The sequence below is a fragment of the Physella acuta genome, unplaced genomic scaffold (genome assembly GCF_028476545.2).
Source record: "Physella acuta isolate Inbredline_101_S28 unplaced genomic scaffold, ASM2847654v3 ptg000753l, whole genome shotgun sequence".
NCBI lineage: Eukaryota > Metazoa > Mollusca > Gastropoda > Physidae > Physella > Physella acuta.
This window is the reverse complement of record NW_026732271.1, coordinates 3,334-12,578: the sequence shown is the minus strand read 5'-3', so window position 1 is coordinate 12,578 and position 9,245 is coordinate 3,334. Positions and strand designations below refer to the sequence as shown.

The window sequence follows — 9,245 nt, the reverse complement described above, 5'->3', positions numbered from 1 at the left end:
ACAACTCTACCTCCACAAGGGCAGACAACTTCCCCACAAATCGAGAACTCGTCCACGACACCGCGCCCTAATAAAGTCAAACCGCGGGCAAACTATTAAAACCGAATCCGACAAACGCCCCGTGGCTGTTTTCTACCTGATGGAGAAATTATGTCCAAAAGCCCCTTATCATCACGCCACGGAATAGGCTAAGTGGGCTTTTCTAAATGGGAGAAAGTGACGTTGTAATTCCAGACATTGAAGACTTGATCTGGAAACATTAAACACAGAGGGACGAGGCTAGCGTCTTTACACGTCTTTAAAATCGACGTTTTAAAATTTGAGAGAGCTTAACTTTGCTTTTAGAACTCGGTAACTAGTTTATACCAAGAAGTAAATAATGAGGATGTTCCGTGGAGTGATGTTATAAATATTTACATGTCAATAACTTGTTGGATTTCTTCCCACGCAGTGTAGAAAAAAGTTGAAATCAAAAAATCCAAACTTAGAAAATTTTAAGAAATACACTGTACGCGAAGTGATAAAAATCTAAGTTTGGTTGGGGTAGGGTTTTTAGTTTATGGGTGACGAATTTCGTGTATGGGACGACGTGGCCTACTGGTAGAGAGCTAACCTGCTAATCCGCTAACCCGAGACTCTCGAGTTCGCAACCTGATCGAATTCGAATCCAGGTCAAAAAATGTTCATGAGTCCACCCAGCTCTGTTGGTTATCAAGTTTAGGGAAACAAAGACGGCTAGGCATAGTGATGACCACAATACAATGTTGATGATGTTGATGATGTTGATGATGTTGATGATGTTGATGCTGTTAATGATGATGTTGGTGTTGGTGGTGGTGTTGGTGTTAGTGTTAGTGTTGGTGTTGGTGTTGGTGTTGGTGTTAGTGTTAGTGTTAGTGTTAGTGTTAGTGTTAGTGTTAGTGTTAGTGTTAGTGTTAGTGTTAGTGTTAGTGTTAGTGTTAGTGTTAGTGTTAGTGTTAGTGTTGGTGTTGATGTTGATGTTGATGTTGATGATGAAGATGTTTATGATGATGTTGATGATGATAATGATGATGATGTTGATGTTGATGATGATGATGATGTTGATGTTGATGTTGATGTTGATGTTGATGTTGATGTTGATGTTGATGTTGATGTTGATGTTGATGTTGATGTTGATGTTGAAGTTGATGTTGATGTTGATGTTGATGATGAGGATGTTTATGATGATGTTGATGATGATGTTGATGATGTTGATGATGATGATGATGATGACGAACTTAGATTAGGTTGGGCCAGTTAAAACTGTTAGGTCGGCTACTTATATTTTATTTATTTAAACTATCTACGCAATTTTTTTTGAAACAGCTTAATTAAATAAATACAATTTTCATATTTAAAAAATAGTCAGTTTGAATCATTTTTTCTTGAAAAGATAAAATAGAAGTTGCCTTTTCTGACCGACAGATGAAGTAGAGTTCATCTGTTTCAATGGCTTCTAAATATTAAAAGATAGTGAGGTCAACATTACTCCCAGCCTCCTTGGTAAACCTAACGTGAGTCAGGTACCCATCAGAGTTGGGTGGACTCAGGGACGTTCTACATTCACTAGACCGAACCGAGAAGCGAACTTGAGACTTTCTGGCTAACAGTCAATTGTCCTACCACTCGGCCATGCCGTCTCATAATTTTTTTCTTGAGCAAATCACTTCCCAACAAGCGATGACGTCATATTTACTCGCCTATTTCAAACACAACGCGATGATGTCACATAAATCTGCATTAATTAGATTTATAAGCAATTACGGTAAAAAAAATGACATAATTCTCGATATTATTCAGTCCCTTATATTATGTAGACAATACCAGTAGATTTTTCTCTCACTTTGATCTCAACCAAGCGTCAAACAAGCTCCAAATAAAATATAAGCCTGCGACCTAGCGGAATAACATTTTTCTTCATCCTATGTTGAACGATAAGACACGTTTTTTATTCCATTGAAATTTAACACTGGAAGATGCGTCTAAGCTCCGAATTTTTATTTTTTAAACAAAATCTTTCAACATGAAATATTAGAAAAAAAAATACTCAAAAAAGTTTGATTCAATCATTTCTTAAATTATAGAAAAAACGTTTATATTGAAGTAGATAAAGCCATTGTTTAAGTTTATAAGTGGACAAATGTGTTGTCAAGTTTCCGTCAGAAAGTTTATTCTTGTTTTACTTTATTTTATCGTCTGTGGACGGACAGCAATTACACGGAGTAGGAGGACTTCATTAGAGGCATGGAATTAAGGGGTTAGGCTCCGGTTTAAAAAAATATTTTTAATACTAGATATCAAAAAACTTTTTACTCTACAGCTTTTAAAAGGTACACTATTGGTCCGTTGAAAACACTAAATTTAACACCCCAAATTCCACAAAATTTAGTGTTTTTACCAAAACCCAAAATTTAAAAATTCATAATAAATTAGTTTTAAGATCAGCATTTAAATATTTTAGCTGAGTGCCCCAAAATATGGTAGAAGATTGTGAATGCATTTTTTATGGGCTTAAGATATACTACTTTATAAATGGTGGAAATCCTAAGAATAGGTTAATATGTCAAGATGACCGCCGTTGTCATAGTTACCAAGATTTTCCCATAATTTTTTTTAAAGGAAACGCATATGTAGATGTACATTAAAAAAGCTATAGAGAAATAATTAATATCTAACGAGTTTTAAAAATGTTTTTACCGGCGCCTCCCCTTCTTAAAGCAATAGCTATAAGGAACAGCAGTTACATTGTACTACAGTGGTTGAGGACATCAGTTAGATGGCAGGACATTATTTCAGGACATCAGTGGGACATACATTTAGTTCTGGTGTCATATAGCAGGACATGAATTGAGGACAAAAGCTAGTTAGTAGGATAGAAATAGAGGACATAAAAAGGACATAAGCTTAGCTCAGCAGTCAAATATTAGGACATGAATTGAGGACAAAAGCTAGTTAGTAGGACACACATTAAGGACATAAAAAGGACATAATCTTAGCTTTGCAGTCACAAAGGACAACAGTTAGATAACAGGACATGCATTGAGGACAGCAGCTAGTTAGTAGGACACACATTAAGGACATAAGTTTAGCTCAGCAGTCACAAAGGACAACAGTTAGATAACAGGACATGCATTGAGGACAGTAGCTAGTTAGTAGGACACACATTAAGGACATAAGTTTAGCTCAGCAGTCACAAAGGACAACAGTTAGATAACAGGACATACATTGAGGACAGCAGCTTGCACGAAGACAATATCTGTCTTTCTGTTTTTCTCGCGACCTATGAAGACAGCACACTGTCTGTGAACTGAATTCAACCTGGATTCCTTTAAATTTAAACGATCCTGACTTTCCAATTTCACCAGTAGAAAATGTAGTATCGTATCGTGATACAGTATCGTATCGTGGTGCAGTGTCGTATCGTGATGCAGTATCGTATCGTGATGCAGTATCGTATCGTGATACAGTATCGTATCGTGGTGCAGAAACGTATCATGGTACAGCATCGTATCGTGATACAGTATCGTATCATGACGCAGTATCGTATGGCGCGTAACCAGTTGGCACGTATACTTAATTGTCCCGCACTAAATTCTCCCACACTAAATTTTCCCACAATAGATTCTCCCAAATCTAAACTCGATACAAAATAGTCTCCACCAAAATCACCCAAACATTCAACACCCCCATACTAGATTCCATAAAATCCTCCCCCCCCCCCTCCCACCTCACATTGACACAGAATATTAGTGTTAGTCCCAAGAGTGCACCAAGGTGTAACACAGGTCACAGCGGTTTGATCTCGTCTTTTGTTTGAGTCAAAATATCTCGCGATAAAGTTTTTGCTAGGGGAAAAAACCAACAATTAGTTGTTTCCAAGGGAGATAATTATAAAATTATACAATATAAGAATTGAAGAAAAAAGTTAACAATTGGAAACAACAACAAGTAACCAAACATTAGCATTAATTATACATATTTTATATATTTCAAATAGATATTAAAATATTGATGATTTATTGCAAAGTTTTAATAGCAACTACTAGCAATTTTTAGGTATTAATTTAACAACTGCAAGTCACAAGGATCAACCCGCTGTAATATTAATAACAAGAAAATTTGGAAATCATACTAATAAGTCCATTGGTTCATAAATACTCTTTACTGTTATCCTTTGCAATTTTTTATATTCAAATACATGACATCATGTAAATATTCATTATGTACATTTGCAAAACCTTTCGTTTTCAATTGCTGTTCAAAATTATGTTAAAAAATTTGATGTTAATGTACTTGTTTTAATTGCAAATAAAAGTATTTAAAAAATTAAAAAAAAAAAAAAATTCAAAACTTTTCTTTTAAAATATCGTATGGATAATAACAGCGGCCATCATAAAAAATTGTACACCTCGTGGGAAATATTCCCACATAATTTAAGGTACTAACAATGAATCCAGAGAAATCAATGTTCGTGGTAGGAAGGGTTCAGCCAGAAGACAGAAGAAGGTTATTCATCGCACTGCTACTACAGATCATGAGAAAATAACTAATACAGTTCTCTCTGAAAAAGTTGTCTGTAAACATAATTCTAGGGATTGAGGAGGCCAATATGATTAAGGAAGATGGACGAGGACTTCATTTTAATAACCCTAAAGTTCAAGCTTCTTTGGCTGCAAATACCTTTGCAATTACTGGTCATGCAGAGAACACAGAAATAGCAGAGATGCTTCCTGGTATCTTGAATCAACTTGGAGCAGAAAGTTTAAACAGCTTGAAAAAATTAGCATCAACTCTAGCTAGTGCTGCTGACAGCAATAAGCAAACAACAGCAGATGTTGACGATGATGTCCCAGAGCTTGTTGAGAACTTTGATGAAGCGTTCATAGTTGATAATGTGTAAAGGACCCATGATTGTTTTGTGCCAGGGGCTAACCTCAAAGCTGGCACAAATCCAATGTGTACAGCTTTATTTTGCATTAAAAATGTACACACCACAAAGAAAATGCCCGTTTGTGCATAGTTAACTTTTTACGTTGCTGCACCTTGGTCCAGCTGGTTTGATTGTGATGCAAGAGAAATATCAAATTGTAGCAAGTGCTTGTCTTATAATAAACTATCTCCATTTTTCATTTAAAAAAAATATTTACACATTGTTAATATGTCCTATTAATTTCCCACGCTGTTTATATTGTAAAAAAAAAGGAATTCTCAACAAAACTGTAAAATCATTTAATAAGACTATCATCGTAAAAATACCATTTTTGTATTTCTTTATTTCTAATTACTTTCATTTGAATTGTTGATCGACAAATCATTTTTTAGTAATGTTCACCATTTTGTTCATATAATGATAATTTTTTTAAATTGTTTGAACTATGTTAAAAACTAACGCTCACACATTTGTATATGCTGATGTAATTATTTCCATTTGAAAATTATAGTATTAAAAATAATTAATAATAAACGTTTTAACGACAAGCTTTTATGTAATAATGCACTTCTATTTAAATTACTATAAAGAAAAAGCGTGGGTCTCTTCCTAAATATTAATAAAGATATCCAATGGATACTCAAGTGGCTCACGCTTTTTTTGATAGTTATTTTAATAGTGGTGTATAATTAATTTTCTACGTTTTAGTGCATGATAACATAAAAGATTTTTACTACAACGTTTTTTATGAATTTTTATATTTTTTTTTTATTGTTTTAATACTTTATAAAGAATTGTGCACCAAATAAACACATACTAATAAAAAAATAATTTATTATCCACCCCTACAAACAGAAAGTGCGTAAATGGTTGGAAAGACTTGGCAACATGCAGGCTTCAGAGGAATTAGATGAGACACAGGTCCGACAGATGCTCTTTGATTTAGAATCTGCTTACAATGAATTTAACAGGGTCCTGCACGATAATTGATTTTCTGCTATTTAAAGAATTATGTTATAGTAAATACAATAATGTCCTAGTATTATTTTACCAGATGGGGACATTTTGGGGAAATAAGTGTTAAATAGGAATGTTAGGCATCTGACTGTATTAAATTAGGGTTAATTTATTTCTAAAAATTTCAAATGCAATTTTTCCGATAGTTGTTAAGACAATTTTTTTCTGTGGTATGTTGGTGTAGTGCTTACTGGTTTTGTTCATAATATTTGAAAAAAACAACATAATTGAAATATTTTTTTTCATTGCAAATATGTCAGCTTTTTATACTGCAATCACTGATACTATTAACTTCTGATCTTTGAAAACAACGTTATTATATTTGTAACACATTTGGATACTGTATGAATTTTCATATTATGTACATAGTTCATTTTCCAAGAAAATATAAACATTGAATTTTGTGAATGTCCAAAATTATACTTGCTGTACATATTATAATTAAAGAAGTCTTTTACATAAAAAAAAATTAATATCCACCCCTAACCTGTCGGTACTAAACATTCAATAAAACATAAACACAGACATAAACCCTTCACCCTCCCGCTAAATCGCTCAAACAGCATTCCGTTCGTCAAACCCCTCCCCTCACACCAGTGGCGTAGCGAGGTCGGGTGTCACCCGGTGCGGCACTTAATGGTGTCACCCCCCCCAGAGGCATAGAGACCCTTCCCAGGGATAAACTTTCAAATTTTCGATTTGCACCCCCCCCTCAAACTTTCGATTTGCACCCCCCCCTCGAGTTTTCGATTTGCACCCCCCCCCCCCTCAAACTTTCGATTTGCACCCCCCCCTCGAGTTTTTCTCTATATATTTTGCTATTTTTTGCCTTGGTGTCACCCCCCTAAATGGTGTCACCCGGTGCGGTCCGCACCCCCCGCCCCCCCCCTCGCTACGCCCCTGCCTCACACATATTAAAAAGAATCATATCAGCAATTACATCACACAGCAGATTATGACGCTTGGCTTGCCTTAAACACACACAGACACTCTTTACATGCCTCGTCAGACACCTCTACCCCCCTGTGCCCACATCACTATCAGACATGATAACCCCACATCCCCCTTAACTGTTCCAACGACCTCACCACCCACCCCAACATCAGTTTCGAAAATTTATTCATTTACTTATTTATATATTTTTGCAATTCACTATTGCACACATGTAAATGAAGCCTGTGTACAACAACTAAGTTTTTACAAGCTTTTATTTAACTCACTTCCTCGTCAGTCTTTATATGTCTGTCTAAATCGAAACGCCCGTGTGAGATTGCAGGCACTTCTAACTGATAGATAGGGTTCGTTGTTGGTACGTGGGTCAAGACATTAAGACAATGCATCGTGACATTCAATTTGACTTTATAGTTGACTAATTAATTTTTTATGAATTAATAACAAATTTGGACCGAATTAGTAGGCAGTTCTATCCACACGCGTTATCACGGCCGTCTTGGGCGTGGAGCGAGGGAAGGGGGGGTGGGGGGGGGGGGGCTCTACGACAAAAGCACGTCATCACATTCAATAGGCGCGCAATAGTTTTTAGTCGGGTCAGCAGTCTAGTTCTTTACCACTAGACTACGCCATCACCTAATATTTTACTGAACGTTAGCTATAAACTGCAAAACTGTTTATCAAATTGTGTATCATATATTTGTTGCTACACTATATTGTCTTAACATGCGTATAACTCGTTAATACTAAAAGTTAAAAAAATAATAAATACATAAAAACGTGTATAATTACAAGCTTTTATAAATGCACTAAAAAAAAAAAAATAATACAATTTTTATTAAAAATAAAATAATTTTTAAAAATATTATAAATCTGCGGTTACTTAAAATTTAAAAAAAAATACTTTCTTTAATTATATTAATGCACTACTTTTTATATCACTATAAATAAAAGCGTGGGCCGCTTTAATAATAAGTATTTAAATAAGTATTTTGTGTTAATTTTTTCTTTTGTATTTACTATGTTTATTGTACAGAATGGGATAAAATCCATGCAAACCAGCTTTGTTTTTGACTATTCTTCCATACGTTATACTCTTTCACCACTTTTGTTGGCAAAAATATTCCAAACCAGCCTCTGTCCGATTTGTGAACCAAAAAGCTTTAAATTCAATGTATCTTGTGGATTCATTTACTAATTTCGCTATTTATTTACTATACTCTGTACATCATAAACTTTAAATTCAATGTATCTTATGGATTAATGTACTAATTTCGCTATTTATATAGTTGCATAGTCCATATCAGTGCATGGAGATGAGGACTCGGTGCATTTGCTCAACGTCCCGGCAAGACCAACTTTAGAAATGATCCCTAAAAGTATGATCTTCTCTATATTTCAGGGGTCGGCAACCTGCGGCTCGCGAGCCGTATGCGGCTCTTTTGGTGTCCAGTTGCGGCTCTTCAGCTCCATGCAAAATTAATAATTATTTTATTTTATTTTCAAAGCTCATAAAAATATTCGGGACACCGAAGAATTAAATTATGACTCAGCAATTTTCAATGCCAGTCAAATGTGACCAGGGCAGTGGCGTAGGCAGGGGGGGTTTAGGGGGGTCATAACCCCCCCCCCCCATAGACCCCTCGGTATATATAAAAAGTATGAGGGGGTGGGGTGCAAATCGAAAGTTTAAGGGGAGTGCAAATCGAAAGTTTGAGGGGGGGGGGGGGTTGCAAATCGAAAGTTTTAGGGGGGGGGGGGGTGCAAATCGAAAGTTTGTCCCCGGGTAAAAATTGGAACCCCCCCCCCCCTTGAGACGATTCTGGCTACGCCACTGGACCAGGGTAGACAGCAGCCTTAACGTCAGTGTCGGTAACCACATGAGATGACTCATTGTGAACTGGCTTATAAATAAAACTTTTTACGAATTATCCCCCCCCCATTCCTCTGAAAAAGTCATATATCCGTAGGGTCGATAAGTCTCAACAGCGCCTTTACAAGCGTCAAGCCTTCAGTAAGTCCTCTAGGCTAATATTACTGCCAACAATTGATAATTTCTCATCAAACAAATTTACCCTAACCCTTAATTATTAGTTTATATGAATTCGACTTTAAATTACTGACAGATTCAAGTTGTCATTATTTACATGTGCACCTCCACTTTTGCAAACATTTTAGTTTTATCATTTAAATGTCTTGTTAAGATTACAATAGAAGAGTATCGACAAAACTTTACAAATATAAGCGATAAGTTTATGCTCCTTAAATATATTTCAGATTCTTGAAAAGCTTGTGCTGTTTTCCATTTAAAAATCAATTTTACATA

The 9,245-nt window shown here is 35.5% G+C and overlaps 1 pseudogene; it reads left to right on the top strand.

Annotated features, from left to right (window-relative positions):
* The first annotated feature begins 3,551 nt into the window (after positions 1 to 3,551).
* On the top strand, positions 3,552 to 5,006 carry LOC131950329 (transcription factor BTF3 homolog 4-like; annotated as a pseudogene).
* The last annotated feature ends 4,239 nt before the right edge of the window (positions 5,007 to 9,245 follow it).